This window comes from Somniosus microcephalus, chromosome 3 (assembly GCF_052327205.1).
Source record: "Somniosus microcephalus isolate GS21.2 chromosome 3, FLI_Smic_1.0, whole genome shotgun sequence".
Taxonomy (NCBI): Eukaryota; Metazoa; Chordata; class Chondrichthyes; order Squaliformes; family Somniosidae; genus Somniosus; species Somniosus microcephalus.
The window spans coordinates 328,872,487-328,891,455 of NC_140989.1; the positions used below are offsets into that span (position 1 = coordinate 328,872,487).

At 45.0% G+C, this 18,969-nt stretch overlaps 1 protein-coding gene and 1 long non-coding RNA gene across 6 annotated transcripts in view; one reads left to right on the plus strand and one right to left on the minus strand.

The window, feature by feature from the left end:
• The window catches only part of LOC147122217 (BTB/POZ domain-containing protein 19-like), a 263,418-nt gene that overhangs the window by 41,914 nt on the left and 202,535 nt on the right, over nucleotides 1-18,969 (minus strand). The window lies entirely within an intron of this gene.
• On the plus strand, nucleotides 10,550-14,579 carry LOC147122218 (uncharacterized). The gene is made up of 2 exons (XR_015077710.1): nucleotides 10,550-10,972; nucleotides 14,189-14,579. It is a non-coding gene; the product is annotated as an uncharacterized LOC147122218 (long non-coding RNA).

Below are 18,969 nucleotides of genomic sequence, written 5' to 3' on the forward strand. Positions count from 1 at the left end.
GTTGACGCTGCTGTCGGGCTGACCACGGTTCGGCGGTCTTGGACATCGCAAAGGTCAGCGGCTTATGGTCCACAAAGGCGGTGAAAGGACGCCCTTCCAGAAGGAACCGAAAATGGCGGATGGCCAGAAAAAGGGCGAGCAACTCCCGGTCGAACGTGCTGTATGCTATCTCGTTCTGCCATAGTTGACGGCTGAAGAATGCCAACGGCTGCCACGTCCCGTTCACCCACTGCTGTTGCATGGCACCGACTGTGTAGTCCGACGCGTCGGTGGTGAGGGCGATGGTGGCTCCTGGCAGCGGGTGCGCCAGCATAGTCGTGTTGGCTGAGGCGCTTTTGGTGTCGGCGAACGCTCGGACCATGTCATCCATCCAGTCTACCAGGTTCTTGCCAGTCTTGCCCTTGAGGGCCTCGTACAGGGGCCGCATGAGTAGTGCCGCCTTAGGCACGAAACGGTGGTAAAAATTTACCATGCCTAGGAATTCCTGCAGGGCCTTTATGTTCTGCGGGCGTGGAAAGGATGTCACCGCCTCTACCTTCGAAGGTAAAGGAACCGCTCCCTCTGAGGTGATGCGATGCCCCAGGAAGTCAATTTGGTGCAGGCCAAACTGACACTTGGCCGGGTTGATAATCAGGCCGTGTTGGCTGAGGCGTCGAAAAAGGGTGCGTAGGTGATAGGTATGTTCTTCCTTGGTAGGACTGGCAATTAGAATATCGTCCAGATAGACGAAGAGGAACTTGAGGTCCCGCAGCATGGAGTCCATCAGGCATTGGAAAGCCTGGGCGGCGTTCTTTAACCCAAACGGCATCCGTAAAAACTCGAAGAGGCCGAATGGGGTGATGACTGCGGTCTTCTGGACGTCCTGTGGATGAACTGGGACGTGGTGGTAGCCTCGGACGAGGTCGACCTTTTGAGAAAATGGTGTTCCCTGCCAAATGGGCAGAGAAATCCTGGATATGGGGAATCGGGTACCGATCAGGAGTGGTGGCGTCGTTTAGTCGTCGATAGTCGCCGCATGGCCGCCATCCGCGGCCAGGCTTTGGGACGATATGGAGGGGCGAAGACCAGGGACTATTCGACCGGCAAATAATCCCTAACCGTTCCATGGTGGCGAACTCCGCCTTTGCGACCGCCAGCTTGCCAGGTTCCAGGCCCGCGCGTAGACTGGGGGGCCGTTGGTGGTGATGTGTTCCACACCATGTTTCGTGGCTGTGGAGGAGAACGTGGGTCTTGTCAGGTCGGGGAATTCGCTGAGCAGGCGAGCGAACTCATCAGGAGTCGGGAACGCACAGGAGACGGTGCGTGACGTAGTGTTACTGCGATAACACGGAAGGGAATTAAAAGTGGCTGCGTTGATCAGCTGCCGGTTCCGAACGTCGACCAGGAGGCTGTTGGCGCACAGGAAATCCGCGCCGAGGAGGGGCTGGGAAACTTTGGCCATAACAAACTCCCAGTGAAAACGTTGCCCCCCGAGGCACAACTCCACTCGCCATCTGCCGAAGGTCCGAATTGTGCCGCCATTGGCCGCTTCAAGGGCGGGGCCATGATTCCCCATCTGCACATCGAGGACGGACGCGGGTAAAATGCTGCACTGCGCTCCGGTGTCGCACAGAAACCGACGACCGGAGAGGGTATCGGTGATGAACAGCAATTTTCCCGGGTTGCCGATCGCCATCGCGGCCGCGGGGTGCCCGTTAGACCCGTTCCTCGGTGGCCGCAGTGTCAGATGATGCTGGGTTTTTTTGGGGGGGAAAACTGCAGGGAGGGTGGCAACGCTTCGCCTTCTCGCCGAACTGCGCGTGGTAGAAACACAGACCAGCAGGCTGACGAGCTGGGGCGGCGTCTGCGGGGCATGGGTGCCTTGTGGCGGCGCAGTAATGCCGAGTTACTGCGAAAATTTTGTCAGCCTCCGCCGCGAGTGTTGCGCAGTCTTCAGTTTCAGATCTGGCCAGGGCAGTTTGTACCTGTTCAGGCAGTTGGCTGAGGAAAATTTCACGGAATAGGAAACATTCCCATTCTGAGCCCAGGAGTGTGAGCATTTGGCTCATCAACTCTGAAGGCTTGGAGTCCCCGAGCCCGGGCACAGCGAGTAATCGACGGGCGCGCTCCAATTTTGTGAGCCTGAAAACTTGCAGAAACCAAGGGTTTCATACTTGCGCTCCGTTGGGGTTTTTTCGAGGAGGCTGACGATCCGAGAGGCGGTAGAGCTGTCAAATGCGGAGACCACATAAAGATACTTGGTCTGATCCGCATCGATGTTCCTCAGGGCGAACTGGGCCTCGACCTGAATAAACCGCGAGGGCGCTTGCTGCTCCCAGAACTGCGGTAGCTTTAGCGAAACGGCGTTTGCCTCCATGCTGTGCTCTTCTTCTGTGAAAACGTTCACAAAAACGGGGTCACCAATGTAGGAATCGACACAGGAGAACAATGAAACAGGTCTTTACTTAACGGAGATGCCACGAGGACTGCTTGGGCAGTCACGTGGTTTGCGACGTGACGTCATCGCGTTTGCCCGCGTTTTCCCGTGCTCTTAAAGGGGCCACGCCCCGTACATGCAAACTCTATATACAAAACACAGTAATGCCTAACACAATGGTACAGGCTTAGGCTGGTGTTAGAACATCGTTAAAGAGAATTATGTACAGTTAGCCAGAGTCATTTAGTGGTTCTGCCACAACCTCATGTTTGTAGATTATGTCGTAAATGTACAGCATGCGGTTGAGGAAGAGGATGGGACTAAGGATAGATCCTTGAGACTCCGGAGGTAACGGTGCAGGGGTGGGAAGAGAAGATATTTCTCGAGATGCTCTAGATATGCTTGAATAGGTAAAAGTGGAATCAAGTGACAGCAATGCCATCATGCTGGACAAAGGAGGAGAGGCATTGGAGGAGCACTGTGTGGTCGACTACATCAAAGGCTGAGAAGGATAAGGGGTGAGCTGTTTGAGATCTTCAAGATCACGAAGGGTTCTAAGATAAATAGCAATGGATTGCTTCCACTAATTGGCAAGACAGTAATGAGTGGGCACAAACTTCAGATAATTTCAGATAGAATTAAAGGAGAGATGAACAAAATATATACACAGATGTTAGAAAGTGTTATTATTTAACTCAAACCATCGATGGAGAGTCCATAATGTTTTTTGAAAGGGAATTAGATGGTTGCTTGAAAAATAATAATCAAGGGTATAGGGGTTAAGTAGGAAAATGGGGTGGCTCATTTGGAAGAAAATTACTGGCACAGACTTGATGGTACAAGGCACAAATGGCCTGTTTCTGTCCTGTAACATTCTGTTGGGTGAATTTTTTAAAAATTCATTCACGGGATGTCGCTATCACTTACAAGGCCAGCATTTATTGCCCATACCTAGTTGCCCTTGAGCAGGTGGTGCTGGGCCTTCTTCTTGAACCACTGCACGCTGTGTGGTAAAGGTACTCCCACAAAGCTGTTAGGTAGGGAGTTTGACCCAGCGACAATGAAGGAAGGGGCAGTATATGTCCAAGTCAGAATGGTGTGTGACCTGGAGGGGAACCTGGAGGTGATGATATTCCCATGTACCTACTGCCTTTGTCCGTATAGGTGGTGGAGGAAACGGGATTGGGAGATGCTGCTGAAGAAGTCTAGGCAAGTTGCTGCATTGCATCCTGTAGGTAGTTCATACTTTGCCAGTAGTACACTGGCGGTGGAGGGAGTGGATATTTAAGATGTTTAATTGGTCTATGCCAGGAGCACCAAACAGGCTCATAGCAAATTGATGAACTTTTCCAAGTCGACAGAAGAGAAAATCGGGCGCAGTGTAAAACGGCCTGCCAATTCACTATGGTACAGCATTGTGCAATAACATCACACATTGAGATTCATTAATGGCCACATGGGTGAGGTACCAGAGGGCTAGTGGCCCAGTAAGCATCAGCATGTTCAGGAGAGGAAGGGAGGAGAAAACACTCCTGTTACCCGTCAGAGCTGCAAGTTTGAACTGGATAGAGCTCAACTACCTGCAGCTATAGCAGCCGGACCTAATTCCCCATACAGTATATGGCACAGTGACAGAAGCAATATCCTCTAAATCAGGGATGCGCAAGAGGCCAGATTTGGAGGAGTGCAAAGATCTCAGTGGGTTGTAGGGCTGGAGGAGATTACAGAGATTGGGAGGAGTGAGGCCATGGAGGGATTTGAAAACAAGGATGAGAATTTTAAAATCGAGGCAATGCCGGACTGGGAGTCAATGTAGGTCAACGAGCACAGGGATGATGGGTGAACAGGACTTGGTGCGAGTTAGGATACGAGCAGCAGAGTTTTGGATAAGCTTAAGTTTATGGAGGGTGCAAGGTGTCATTATGCACAGGAGAATGCACGCACAGCAACCTTGAATGCAGTAAGCTACTGAACTATGCTTCACCAAGTGAAGATATGATAAACAGAGGCTGGGCATCTCCCAGTAGCAAAAGAAAGAAAATATGAAGGGTTGTTCTCATCAGGCTGCCATTTTGTGCCTGCTAACAACCAGCCAGGTCATAGAAACATAGAAGATAGGAGCAGGAGATTCGACCCCTCGAGCCTGCTCCGCCATCAATGCGATCATGGCTGATCATCCAAATTCAGTACCCTGTCCCTGCTTTCTCCCCATATCCCTTGATCCCTTTAGCCTTAAGAAATATATCCCACTCCTTCTTGAATATATTTAATGAATTGGCCTCTACTGCCTTCTGTGGTAGAGAATTCCACAGGTTCACCACTCTCTGGGTGAAGAAATTCCTCCTCATCTCTGTCATAAATGGCTTACCCCTTATCCTTAGACTGTGACCCCTGGTTCTGGACTCCCCGACCATCGGGAACATCCTTCCTGCATCTAGTCTGTCCAGTCCTGTTAGAATTTTATAAGTTTCAATGAGATCCCCTCTCATTCTTCTAAACTCCAGCGAGTACAAGCCCAATCGACCCAATCTCTCCTCATACGTCATTCCTGCCATCCCAGGTATCAGCCTGGTGAATCTTCGCTGAACTCCTTCCATGGCAAGAACATCCTTCCTCAGATAAGGCGACCAAAACTGCACACAATACTCAAGATGTGGTCTCACCAAGGCCCTGTACAACTGCAGTAAGACATCCTTGTTCCTGGACTCAAACTCTCTCGCTACGAAGGCCAACATACCATTTGCCTTCTTAACCGCCTGCTGCACCTGCATGCTTACCATCAGCGACTGGTGCACAAGGACGCCCAGGTCTCGTTGCACTTCCCCTTCTCCCAATCTATTGCCACTCAGATAATAATGGCCCAGAAATTCGAGTCGGGGGCTTGCCGTGCGTGTAAGCCCCCGATCTGCACTTACCCGACGCGCCGGCCGTTGAGCTTCAGGGACGCCTGGAATTGCTGTTTTAAAATGTTGACTCCCGGGCAGCGTCTGACGTCACGCCGCCCAGGAGTGCAGCCAGCGCGAAGCCTGGAGCGCACTGTGCAACTGAGACACGCCCCTTGAGGTCTCAGTTTAATAGGACACGCCCCCAATGTTTCTCACAAGCTGCTAAGCATTTTTACATGCAAAGCAGCATTTTAAATAGGTTTTTGGTATTTTTATGAAGCTTTTGGTAACTTTTATAAACTTTTAAAAACGTTTACATTATTTTGAAGAATCTGAAGTAGTTTTAAACAGAATTAAAGCAATTTAAAGACTTTTAAAAGCCCTAAAAGAATTTTTTTAATTCCATTTATTTATTTAGCAATGTCGTCATCATACGTGTCTTCACACTGTTCCCTTTGGGGAACTGTATGAAGTGGTGGAAGGATTTATGGCCGTGATTAACGCTCATTCCGTGACCGTAACCATCTTTGAACCAGCCATTAGGGTGGTTAGTCCTATGGCGGGAGGGTTTTACGGGCTCCCACAAGCTATACAAGGAGGGGGGGCCACCCACACCCACGGACGCAAATATCCCACTGGATGTCAACCCAGAATTTAGAGCCGGAGCTCCGACTCCACTTGCCGGGACTGTCTGGAGCGGGGTTCGAAACCCTACCCCGTCTGGCCCAGCGGCGGGGATCCTACCGCTACGCCAAAGGCCCAGTCCGATTAGCAACGTGAAATGGCTGGAATGAGCACAATTCACGGCATTAAAAGAACTCGCAATTGAACTGATGATGACCTCAGCAATCTCCTCAACGAGGTGGAGGCGCAGCGCCTGTTCATCATTGGTAATGAGAAGTCAAAGGCGCCGCAAAAAGGACAGATGATAGCTTGGTCTTTCAAGTGGCAGCATAGGGCTCCAGTCACGGGGAGGGAAAAGGCGCAGGAAACGTATGGGTGTCACCTTTTGCACGGAGTGGGCCTTTTGCGTAGCGGTAAGCATCCCCGCCGCTGGGCCAGAAGGAGTAGGGTTTCGAACCCCGCTCCAGACAGTCCCAGCAAGTGGAGTCGGAGCTCCAACTATAAATTCTGGGTGGACATCCAGCGGGATACTTGCGTCCGCGGGTGTGGGTGCCCCCCCCCCCCTCAGATGGGTTGTGGGAGCCCGTAAAACCCTCACGCCATAGGACTAACCACCCTAATGGCTGGTATGAAGATGGTTATGGTCACGGAAGGAGTGTTAACGTGGCCAGAAATCCTTCCACCACTTCATACAGTTCCCGAAAGGGAACAGTGTGAGGATACGTACGACGATGACCTCTTGCGCAATGCACCTCCTTGGACCCTCAGTCGCAGATGCGAGGGGGCAAATTGTGCAATTGTTAAATTTTTCATTTTATTGACATGTAAAATGTTGGCCCAGTAATTCCCTTCCAAACGCGCGAGTACGGTCGGGGTACTTACGCGTCTGGCCGGAGGAAATGCCAGTTTTCAGCATGCACAGCGCATGCGGGGAAAACCAGCATTTACTGTCCTCTGAACGAAGGGGTTCAGAGGCAGAACGCGTGCGACTGTACAGGCAGCGCGTGCACAGTAAAATTCGCCGCTTTCATTCATGCTTTCAGTGAGGTCAAGTCCTTACAACTTACACATGAAAAAAGCATGAGTACAGTTGCTCCAGAGGCTGCGGAGGAAGATATTTCTTATCGTGGAGCTTCTTAAAGGCAATATTTTTGTTTGGGAAAGGGAGGAAAGTTACTTTAAGAAATGCTGAGGTAAGTTTTAAAGTTTATTTTCGTTTTTTAAAACGGATTTTCAGTACTGTAGGTAGAAGGATCAATTGTGGCTATGTGAATTGAATTTGCTGTGTTTATTAAATGCGAAAATGACTCCAACATTTTTAAGAAAGAAACTTTTCATCAGTAATATATTCTTTTAAGTAATTATGTATGTATGTCTGTATATATTCCTTTGCGTGTATGCATATATTCCTTTACTTATGTGTATGAATGTATGTATTTAATTATGACTTTCAGAGAAAGTAACTTATTGGAAAATCATAATTAAAAACATACATTCATACACATAAGTAAAGGAATATAAAACATACATACATATACGTAAAGGAATATATGCGGACATACATACATAATTACTTATTACTGATGAAAAGTTTCTTTCTTAAAAGTGTTGGAAATGTTACATTACTCATTTTAGAACACTCATTCTCACATTCAATTCACACAGCCACAATTGCTCCTTCTACCTACCGTACTGAAAACCCGTTTAAAAAAAAAAAAAATTTAAACTTTAAAACTAACCTCAGCATTTCTTAAAATAATTTTCCTCCCTTTCCCAAACAAAAATATTGCCTTTCAGAAGCTCCACGATAAAATATATCTTCCTCCGCAGCCTTGGAGCAACTTTACACATGCTTTTTTCAAGTGTAACTTGTAAGGATTTACCCTCACTGAATCCATGAATGAAATCGACGAAGTTCACTGCGCACGCGCTGCCTGTGCAGTCGCACGCGCTGTGCCTATGAACCCCTTCGTTCCGAGGACTGGAAATGCCGGCGTTCCCCGCATGCGCTGTGCATGCTGAACGCCGGCATTTCCAACGGCCAGATGCATGAGTACCCAGACCGTACTCACGCATTTGGACACGAATTTCTGGCCCAATCTGCCGCCTTGTTTTTGACTGGATGCAACCTCCGCTGTTCTCAGCAGCACCCTATTCCCGGTCAGTCACATGGTCTGGGAGATGACCAGCGAGTGGAAAGTGTGGCCAAGAGAATGTTGTCTTTTTACTGGAGGGTAACATACTCTCAAAAAATACCACCATAAGCAAGACTAAACAACACTGAATTTACATTTATTAAAACAAATTCAATTAAATAATGTATACACCGCTGCTTTCATCAGATATTTCTTTGTTCATAGTCCTTACTGTGCTTAAATCTCAGAGTCCTGTTTCTCGACCTTTAAAGGTCTTAACATTATTATCGAGTGTATGATCTGTTTATAACTATGAGGTAGCTCAAAGGTCAATTGAATTTCACTTCAGTTCTGGGTGACCTAGGATGGTGCGGGGGGATCCATTATGGTTTTGGTCAGTGGCTATTTTGAGCCAGCTGAAATGTCCTGTATAAGTGTAACAACCCATCTGAAGGTTAAAACTAGTTCAAATTATTTTCCATGAGAGGCATAGTAGAAACAGAGATAAAGATAAACACAATACTTCAGCCTCAAGTGCTACCTTTTAGAAGTCTCACATACATCTAATTTTAAGAGTCTAAGACTCAATGGCTTAAAAATGTCCCAAGTACTTCTTTGAAAATAAATACACAGACAAAATGATGAATGAATAGTAAGCTAGAGACGTAAATGGAAAAAGACATAAATGTATAGAGATGGATAAACATAAAGACAGACAGACACAAATAGAAACATAAAACATATAGATGTTGACAGATGGATATATAAATAAACTGTAGCTAATATGAGATATACATGTAAGCAAGGTAAGGATTACGTAGCCATCAGAGCACCCTTCACCTTCACCCACCAAGTAGGACTAGTGTGGGTTCAATCTGTGTGTGGTAACTGTTTTTGAAGCTGCCTGATTGTTGTAAAAACCCACTAGTTCACAAAGTCCTTCAAGGAAGAGAACTTGCCACCTTCACATGTCTCTTAATGAGCAAGCCACTCAATTGTAAAATAGGGCCTCCAAGACCAAAAAAATTATTACCATATCAACTTGCATATAGGCTGTACTGTTTTAAGCAACAACAAAAAAACAGGTTAAGTTGGAAGAGCAGCCTTTATACAATATATTGTTTTCCTACGGTGGAGAAATCAAATTTGGGGATTTGTATATATGTGTTAAATATGGCATTTAACTGAAACTGAATACTTGAGAGTTGAGTATCTTTCTAAAGCAGCAATATGCCCTTTAGTAGAATGTCATTTTAAGACTGATTTCACAAAAATGATGCCAATCCAGGCATCAGGCACGTTTCTTCTACTTAGGGCGCAGTAACATAGTAACACAAGAATGCTTTGAGCAGAAAAATCCCATTGGTCCATTTAGCTTACTCTTTGAAACCTCCTAGCAACTCCTGAATCTGCTAACAGGAATTCATCCAGCCCTTCTTTAAGATTTGTCATGACTTTCTGTTCCACCAACCCAGGTAATCTGTTCCAAAATGTTATCACTCTCCAATTGTTGCCTAAACTTCCCTTTAACTTTGTCCCTGGTTCTTGAAATCTGTACCTGACACAACATTATTTCTGGATCCAAATTCTACGTAGCCTTAAAGACCAACAACAACAACTTGTATTTATATAGCACCTTTTAACATAGTAAAACGTCCCAAGGCGCTTCACAGGAACGTTATAAAACAAAATTTGACACTGAGCCACATAAGGAGAAATTAGGGCAGATGACCAAAAGCTTGGTCAAAGAGGTAGGTTTTAAGGAACGTCTTAAAGGAGAAGAGAAATAGTGAGGAGGAGAGTTTTAAGGAGTGAATTCCAGAGCTTAGGGCCTTGGCAGCTGAAGGTATGGCCACCAATGGTTGAGTGATTAAAATCAGGGATGCTCAAGATGTCAAAATTAGAGGACCGTCTCATTCTTGTCTTCCCCAGTGAGTAACGACACTTTTTCCTCATAACTCAGCCCTCTAAGTTCAGGAATCAGCCTCATAACCGTCCTCTTAACTCCCTTCAATAATTCTAAATCTTTCCTGTAATATGGACAGTCCACATGTGGCTTCACCAAGGCCAGATATAATTTCAACATCACCTCCTTATAAGTCACACCCCTAGCTATGCATCCCAACATTTTATTTGCTTTCTTTACTGTCCATCCACACTGTATTGATGGTTTTAACAATGAGTCCACCATTGCTTTCCTGCTCTGTTACCTCAAGTATGTTATCCTTTTATGGCCCAGAAATTCGGGTCCCAACGCGTGAGTAAGCACGGAGTACTCACGCGTGGACCCGATGGAAGTGCCGGTTTCTTGCATGCACTACGCATGCGCGGGAAACCGGCATTTCCGATCCTCTGAACGAAGGGGTTCAGAGGTTGAACGCATGCGCGTTGAACTTCCTTGTTTTTTTACAGGTTTTTCCGTGCGTGACGGCCTCTACATTTTACACATTTAAAAACCAGGCGTAAGGACTTCATTTTAAAAGGTAAGTGGTCAATTAGTTAAAATTAGAACATTTTTTCCACAGGTTTATTATTTTTTAATACTTTAAAGTAAGGTAGGTGTATTTTTAGCCCCGTTTTTTTATAAAATTATTTTTCCCAAAAATTTAAATTATTGTTTAAAATAGTTATTTAATGTTATTTATAGTTTATTTAAAAAGTGTGATTTAAAAAAAAAAAAAAAATTATTTTAAGGTTAAGTACTGTTTTGGGGGCCGGAGTTTTCATAAGTTTGACAGTTCTTTCTGTCAATTTCATGAATGGGATTTTCCTTCCTCCGATTGGTTGGCCATGATCCCAGCGGACGCATCGCACTACGCCGCTGGATCACGCAAGCACAGCGCGCCGGGAGCTGGACCGGGCCACAGACAAGAAATCCACGCAGGCCCAGGCCTCCACTGCCGGCGCGCTAAGTAAGTGTAGGTCGGGGGCTTGCACCCGCGGGAAGCCCCCTACACGAATTTCTGGGCCATTATGTATTCTGCATTCTCATTTCTTCTAGCTAATCTCATGACTTTATACTTATCTGCATTGAACTCCATCTGCCACTTCTCTTCCCATTGATCTAGCCTGTCCAAGTCCCTTTGAATTATCACATATTAGTCAGCATCATTGACTACTGCACCCAATTTGTTGTCATCTGCAAACAAATACCCTTGAAAATAGTTCAAGCCATGTTAGTCCTTTTATACTGTATTTCATCCCTTCACAGTCTGCTTTCCTGAAATCCTATTTCTTAATAGTTTTTTTTGAAACTGTGCAGTCCTCATTTTAACCTTAAATTTAACAAATTTATGATCACTAGACCTCAAATTTCCCTTTACTTCAACTTGGCTTATTAATTACTCCTCACTAATTAGGGAGAAAATCCAATATTGCCCACGCCCCCACCACCCCCACGTCACCCCTTGTGAGTTCCCTCACTTGCTGTTTTAAGAAAATATTCTTGAACTACTTCAATAAAGTCTGTTGTGCAGGGCCGCACTGTGAGCTCCAGTCTCTGTCAGGAAGATTAGGAACCCCCATAAGAAACTGAATTATTCTCCAGATCTGGTACAGCATATAAAAAAAGTATAGGGTTATGCCAAACAAATTCACCAAACCTTCTCCCTGCTTTGACAGCATAAATACACCAAAACCTTTGAAGTGTTCTTCTGTCACTGAGTGACTCACTCCTGCAGAAGTTTATAATCATGACCTTTCCAAGTGAGATTAGTAAATTTATTCCAATTAGTGTCAATTTTACAGGTGCATGGTTTGCCCAGTTACATTACATAAGAACATAAGAAATAGGAGCAGGAATAGGCCACTTGGCCCCTCGATCCCCTCAATAAGATCATGGCTGATCTTGGGCTCAAAGCCACTTCCCCGCCCGCTCCCCATAACCCTTCACTCCCTTATCTTGCAAAAATCTGTCTATCTCCACCTTAAATGTATTTAATGACCCAGCCTCCACAGCTCTCTGGGGCAGAGAATTTCACAGATATACGATCATCAGAGAAGAAGTTCCTCCTCATCTCAGTTCTAAAACGGCGACCCTTTATTCTAAAACTGTGCCCCCTCGTTCTAGATTTTCCCACGAGGGGGAACATTCTCTCTGCACCTACCTTGTCAAGCCCCCTCAGTATCTTATATGTTTCAATAAGATCACCTCTCATTCTTCTAAATTCCAATGAGTATAGGCCCAGCCTGCTCAACCTTTCCTCCATAAGTCAACCCCCTCATCTCTGGAATTAACATAGTGAATCGTCTCTGAACTGTACAGTTGTAGCAGTGAAGGGTAATTACAGTCTTAGCCCTTTTGGGCTATCCCAGATCAGGCGTATTCCCCAGACGTTCACCCTCAACTTAAGTTAGAGATAGCCGAATTCCATAAGACGCTTAAATGGGTTTAAAGGTTCAGGCTATCTCTCCCTAAAGGAAAGGAACGACTGAAGATGTTACCGTCCTCCAGATAGCACTTTTACTAAGTTGAACTAGACTGTAACCTTCCGGATATTATGAGGGTCCGGAATACCCCCCAGAATTCTGCAACTCCTTACAAAAGAGTGTACAGAAATGTGGGTTCGCGAGTTTATACAGAATTACTCTTTGAGACAATTCTAAAAATATATAGTTTTATTTAAGAGCCGACATTCAGTTAACATCTGTTGAATCAGTCGCAACATTAATAATTCAAAATACAATTAGCTTACATTTCTTATTTCTCAGAAATCCTTATTCTCACATCTTTACTTCATTACATTTCTTATTTCTTACTTATTTCTAAATCCAGAACATCCGCCAAAATCAATCACTTTGACTTCCCGAGACTCATAGTTAAAGACTTACAGAGATGCATCTGGAGAGTTGAAAAACGCTTTGCCCGTTCAGCGAGTTCTGACTTTTATGTTAAAAAGGTCTTATTTTTATACCCTTTTGGCAGTGGTTTCTTCTTTGATGTTCTCTGCTGATATCAGCTAATTGTCTTTATTGATACCTCTTTCGAATGCTTTCTATTCTTACTATCAATTCTACTATTGCATGCATAATTATTTCTCTACCTTTAGGTGTTCCAAAAACCATCATAAAAACAATGACAGCTATGGATTCTGTTTGATGCCATACTTATAAAATGCTTTCATTTAATTCTTAATATTGGCTTTACTGGTTTTTAGCAGACATTTTGGGCTGGATTTTCATTGAGGAGTCGGGTAAGGAGGCAGGACTACAACTTTTGGGGTTGTAGTCCCGCCTTCATCGAGTTCTAGCCAACCCACGCGATTTTGACTTGATTGACCTTGTTGAGCCCGCCCAGCGGGCCAATTAAGGGCCACCCGGAAACAGGCGACGTCACAGATTGATATTTCATCTGTCAAGACCTTTTGACAGATGAAATATCAGCGTTTGACAGCTGTTTGAAGCTGTCAAACACTGACAATCTGTACTCCAAGTTACTTCCTTCCTCTCAGGATGATTTAGAGATCTCAACAGAACAGAAAGCAGAATGCTGGAACTTTTGACAGATTGCGGCCATTCTGCTTTCTGTGCCGGTGAGATGAGGGACTCCCGAGACCTGAAGGAAGGAAGGCTGCAAAGGTAAGTACATGTAAGTACAACTTCTTTAAACACACCAAACTCACTTACCTCTGCACTCATACACCCATCACTCACCTGAACACCGGACATCTCGACCCCTCCAAGCCCTTCATCCCGACGGCCCGCCTCACTAACTTGGCATGGTTTGGAGCCATCAGGAATCCCACACTTCAGGGATGAAAATAGGGACTAGGCTAAAAACTGTCTGTTAACTACCTGTTAACAGGCAGTTAATTGGCACTAATCCCCTTGCTGCCTCGGGGAGGTGGGTCCCAGTGCGGGTCGGGTACCCACCTCCTTTGAAACTGGCATGGAGGCGGGTTGGGTTCGCGCCCCCCGATTTCGGGATTTTAACACCCCACATGCCTCCAATCCCACCTCCATGGCCCAATGAAAATCCTGCCCAAATCCGTGGTGATCCAAGTTTAATACAAACACAATGCAATTGCTTGGTGTCTCTACTGAAGTCATATTTTCAAAGCCTTCTTGTTGGTATTATATTTACTATATGTAAATCAAAACCACTTTAACTGTGTTTACTTGTTTTCTAGCTATCTCAATTGGTTGCACATATACCAGAAACGCTGTTTACGGAGGTCACGGACCATCATCAAAGACCCTACCCACCCCAGCCACAGTCTGTTCACCCTCCTGCCATCTGGGAGACGCTACAGATGCATTCGCACCCGTACGACCAGATTTAGGAACAGCTTCTTTCCCAGGGCTGTCATCCTACTGAACTCCACAAATAAACTCTAAAGCCTGCACATCTGCCAATGCACTTTATTATGGTTATGTTTATGTTAATGTATTACAAGAAAAATGTATGTTGAATGTTTAAATGTCTTAATCTAAATGTACACTCTCGGGAGCCGCAAGCCTACATTTCGTTGTACTGCACTTGTGCACTAACAATGACAATAAAGTTGATTATGATTATTATTTAATCTTATGGTTCCTGTCTCCCAAGTTTAACATGAAACTATTTGACCAGCAGGTTTCTTTACTTGATGTCATGTTTTCAAAGTCACATGCCTCTTTTAACGTTTGTGTTTCTGTTCCAATGTGTTAGCTCTTCACTGGGCATTCTCATTGTGTTCGTTGCAAACCGTAGACCTTTTGGAAGTACCAATGGTTTTCTTCAATCTTTCATTGTTTTAGTATCTTTAACTAATTCCCATTTCAAAGCTTGTTTACAACTTTGTTATCAACTGATCTTTATCTCAGAAGCCGATGTTCACAGACTTGTCTGCTGAGACTTATGTCTTTGAGGCTTTAGATTTTTAAACCCAGTATATTCTGTATTAATAATATCAGAATTCTGTTCATAGTATCGTGTATTTCTCTGAATCATGGCTATTCCTTCACAGCAGGACTTCTCTGCTTTTATACTCCAACCCCTTTGAAATCAAGGCATTTATTTTGCCTTTTTCCATTTGCCTTTTTGATTACTTGCTGCACCTGCATGATAACTTTTTATGTTTCATGCACAAGGACCCCAACGTCCCTCTGAACCGTAGCATTTTGTAATCTCTCTCCATTTAAATAATAATTTGCTTTTTTATTTTTCCTGCCAAAGTGAATAACCTCGCACTTTCCCACATTATACTCCATTTGCCAAATGTTTGCCCACTCACTTAGCCTGTCTATATCCCTTTGCAGGTTCTTTGAGTCCTCTGCACAACTTGCTTTCCCACCCATCTTTGTATCATCCGCAAACTTGGCTACATTACACTCGGTCACTTCATCCAAGTCATTAATGTAGATTGTAAATAATTGAGGCCCGAGCACCGATTCCTGTGGCACCCCACTAGTTACCTTTTGCCAACCGGAAAATGACCCATTTATCCCGACTCTCTGCTTTCTGTTAGTTATCCAATTCTCTATCCATGCTAATATATTATCCCCAATCCCATGAGCTCTTATCTTATGCAGTAACCTTTTATGTAGCACCTTATCGAATGCCTTCTGGAAATCCAAATACACCACTCCACTGGTTCATCTTTGTCCACCCTGCTCGTTAACTCCTCAAAGAACTCCAGCAAATTTGTTAAACATGATTTCCCTTTCATAAAACCATGCTGACTCTGCTTGACTGCATTATGATTTTCCAAATGCCCTGCTACTATTTCCTTAATGAAGGACTCCAGCATTTTCCCAACGGCAGATGTTAGGCTAACAGTTTCCTGCTTTCTGTCTCCCTCCTTTCTTAAATAGGGGTGTTTTCCAATCCGCTGGGACCTCTCCAGAGTCCAGGGAATTTTGGTATATTGCAACCAATGCATCCACTATCTCTGCAGCCACTTCTTTTAAGACCCTGGGATGCAGGCCATCTGGCCCAGGGGACTTGTCATCTTTTAGTCCCATTATTTTACCAAGTACTTTTTCCTTAGTGATAGTGATTGTCTTTAGTTCCCCCCTCCCTGTGGCCCCTTGATTATCCATTATTGGGATGTTGTTAGTGTTTTCTACTGTGAAGACAGACACAAAATATTTGTTCAGAGTCTCTGCCATTTCCCCGTTCCCCATTATTAATTCCCCACTCTCATCCGCTAAGGGACCAACGTTTACTTTAGTTACCCTCTTCCTTTTTATATACCTGTAGAAGCTCTTACTATCTGTTTTAATGTTTCTTGTCAGTTTATTCTCATAATTCATCTCTTTATTTTTTTAGTCATCCTTTGCTGGTTTTTAAATATTTCCCAATCCTATGGTCTCCCACCAATCTTGGCAACATTGTATGCCTTCATTTTCAATTTGATACCATCCTTTACTTTCTTAGTTAGCCACGGATGGTGCTCCCTTCTCTTAAAATCTTTCTTTCTCACTGGAATATATTTTTGTTGAGAGTTATGAAATATCTCCTTAACTGTCCGCCACTGCATTTCAACTGTCTTACCCTTTAATTTACTTTTCCAGTCCACTTTAGGCAGGAGAGGTTAGAAAGTGACACAGAGTTATTTACGTGGATCAGTATTCAGAGAATAAATTTCCACTCCCTGACTATGGGATTAACTGCATCAAAGTACAAAATTTGCACCAGCCTTATATAAAAAAACAATGGCATTCCATCCCTCCTGATTTCAAATATAAAGAAAAAATAAATGATATCTCCCTGACAAGTTGGCCTAGAAATTTGATCGCAATGCATCCGTTTTACTGGTGTAAAACAGGCGCTAAAGGGTTCAATATGGCTTATTCCATGCTGGAAGTGCGCCTGCCGCCCTATTAGATCGGGTTGCTCAATAGGCATCATGGATCCGCAACGGAAACATTTAACGCCTCATTATAATATTTAAATAATGGTGCTACCCTTTTGTGAATTGGTCTGCACTAGCACCTGTCTCACCACGTGATAAACTCGCTCAGCAACTCATGGCGCTAACGGGCAGCAAGGAGCTCTCGTGAGGTTGTGCTCCTTGAAAGGCTCACCCCTTCCATACAGGTTAGTTGCTAATTTGTCCACAGATTGCTGGTTAACTTCTACGCCTTTCTTTGGGCAATTTTATGTTCCACGAGTGAATTCTGACTTCTAGGACCTTTGTGCTGGACTGTTTTTGTCTGCTTTGGAACATTCTACTGTAGTCATGGTTGGTCTGGTGCATCTGCCTTTGGGGTTGGAGGACAAGGCGAAGCAGCAAAGAAGACAGGAGAGAGCAGGAACATCTGGGAGAAGAGGGAGGAGGGGGGCACTGCACAGAAGGCCATGCCCACAGCAGGTTTTCAGGGAGCACTTCCCATACCTCAAATTCATTGAGGAGCACCAATGAGGCCGTCACTGAGCTATCTCACCTGCAGCTAGAGCTTTGAAGCATGGACAGCACCGCTTTTGACCATCAAGGCCTTAATTTTTATGCAACATGCTCTTTTTAGGCTGCAGCAGGTGACATCAGCGACATCTCCCAGTTTGCCATCTCCCAGCGTTGAATCAGGGAGGTCACAGAGGCTCCCTACGCCAGGAGAAACACCTACATCTTTTTTTCCAAAAGACAGAACAAACCAGATGAGAGAGCACTAAGCTTCACCTGCAATGCAGGCTTCCCTAGGATCAAAGGTGCCAGGTTACCTTGCATGCTCCCCATTATCAGCCTGGCATCTTTCTCAATAGAAAGGGATTCTACTCCTTGAATTTCCAGCTTGTTTGTGACCATAGGCAGTGTATCATGCAGGTCTGTGCCTGGTTTCTTGCCAGCAGTCATGATTCATTCATCCTGCGCCAGACTTCTGTGCCGCCTTTACTCCAACCAGGCTGTCAGTAAGATTCTTACCGTGACAACTCTGGTGAGGTCATTAAACATTTTCCAGCATCACAGCCATATCTTTGGAGCTACGCTCCTGGCATTCACCTCCTCAGCAACCTCTTTCCACTGGCAGCAGAGGTATTGTCTGGAGAGCTTTCTGTGCGCCGCCCTCACCTACCTTGCCCCGCAGCGAGTTAGATACTGTTTATACACCTCTAGAACCTGGATTCACTTCTCGTTCAGTTTGAGAATGAAAATCTCGGTTTGCTGTCTGCTTCCTCCTATCTACCTCCTGGGCCAGGGCCTTCAACACTACATCTGAGAAAGTGGATGCCCTCTCTGGACCTCTTCCAGCCATTTACGAAGTTTCTCTGCTGTCTACAGCCACAGTGCACCTCCTCTTTAAGAACTGCTGCCTGCCTTTAAGTGGCATCAGTAAGGCCCGATTTCACGCCTCCCACCAAAGAGGCGCACAGTCAATAAGCAGCGCAGGTAGCGTTGGCTGCATGCTTGGCTCATTATAATGAGCTGCCAATTTCTCGTTGTCCCTGTGCCCATGTAAACAGGTGCCTGCAGCGCACATCCCACCTCCTCATGTTGTGGGCCACAAGGAACTGACAGCAGCCCAACTCATTCATGTAGGGCCCTGACAGTGAGCAGACAGACGAGACTTTCATCCTTACAGCCAGCGACACACTGGTGTATCTCTTTAACAGATACTGGAAGTATAAGAGGCCGTCATCTAAAACGTCTGGGCTAAATTTGGGTGGAGGTCCAAGAGGCAAAGGGTTGATGTTCTAACAAAATTCACTGGTTAACCTAATCAGAGATGGGAGATTTTCATCCCATTTGTCTGGGTTGGTCTTGGATGCAGATCCCAGCTGCAAACAGAGAGCAATGAATGTCCCAAATCCCTTTAGAGTCAAGAGACCATCAATTTTCTTTACTCTATTCACTATTTTGTTACAGGTAAGAGGAGTAAAGTGCATTTGTGTTGTAAATGTTGTTTAAAGTTTTTCAGATACAATTACTCAATTAGTATCTAATTATACCAAATTTGGGAATTTTTTTCCATTTTGGGAACACGCTCC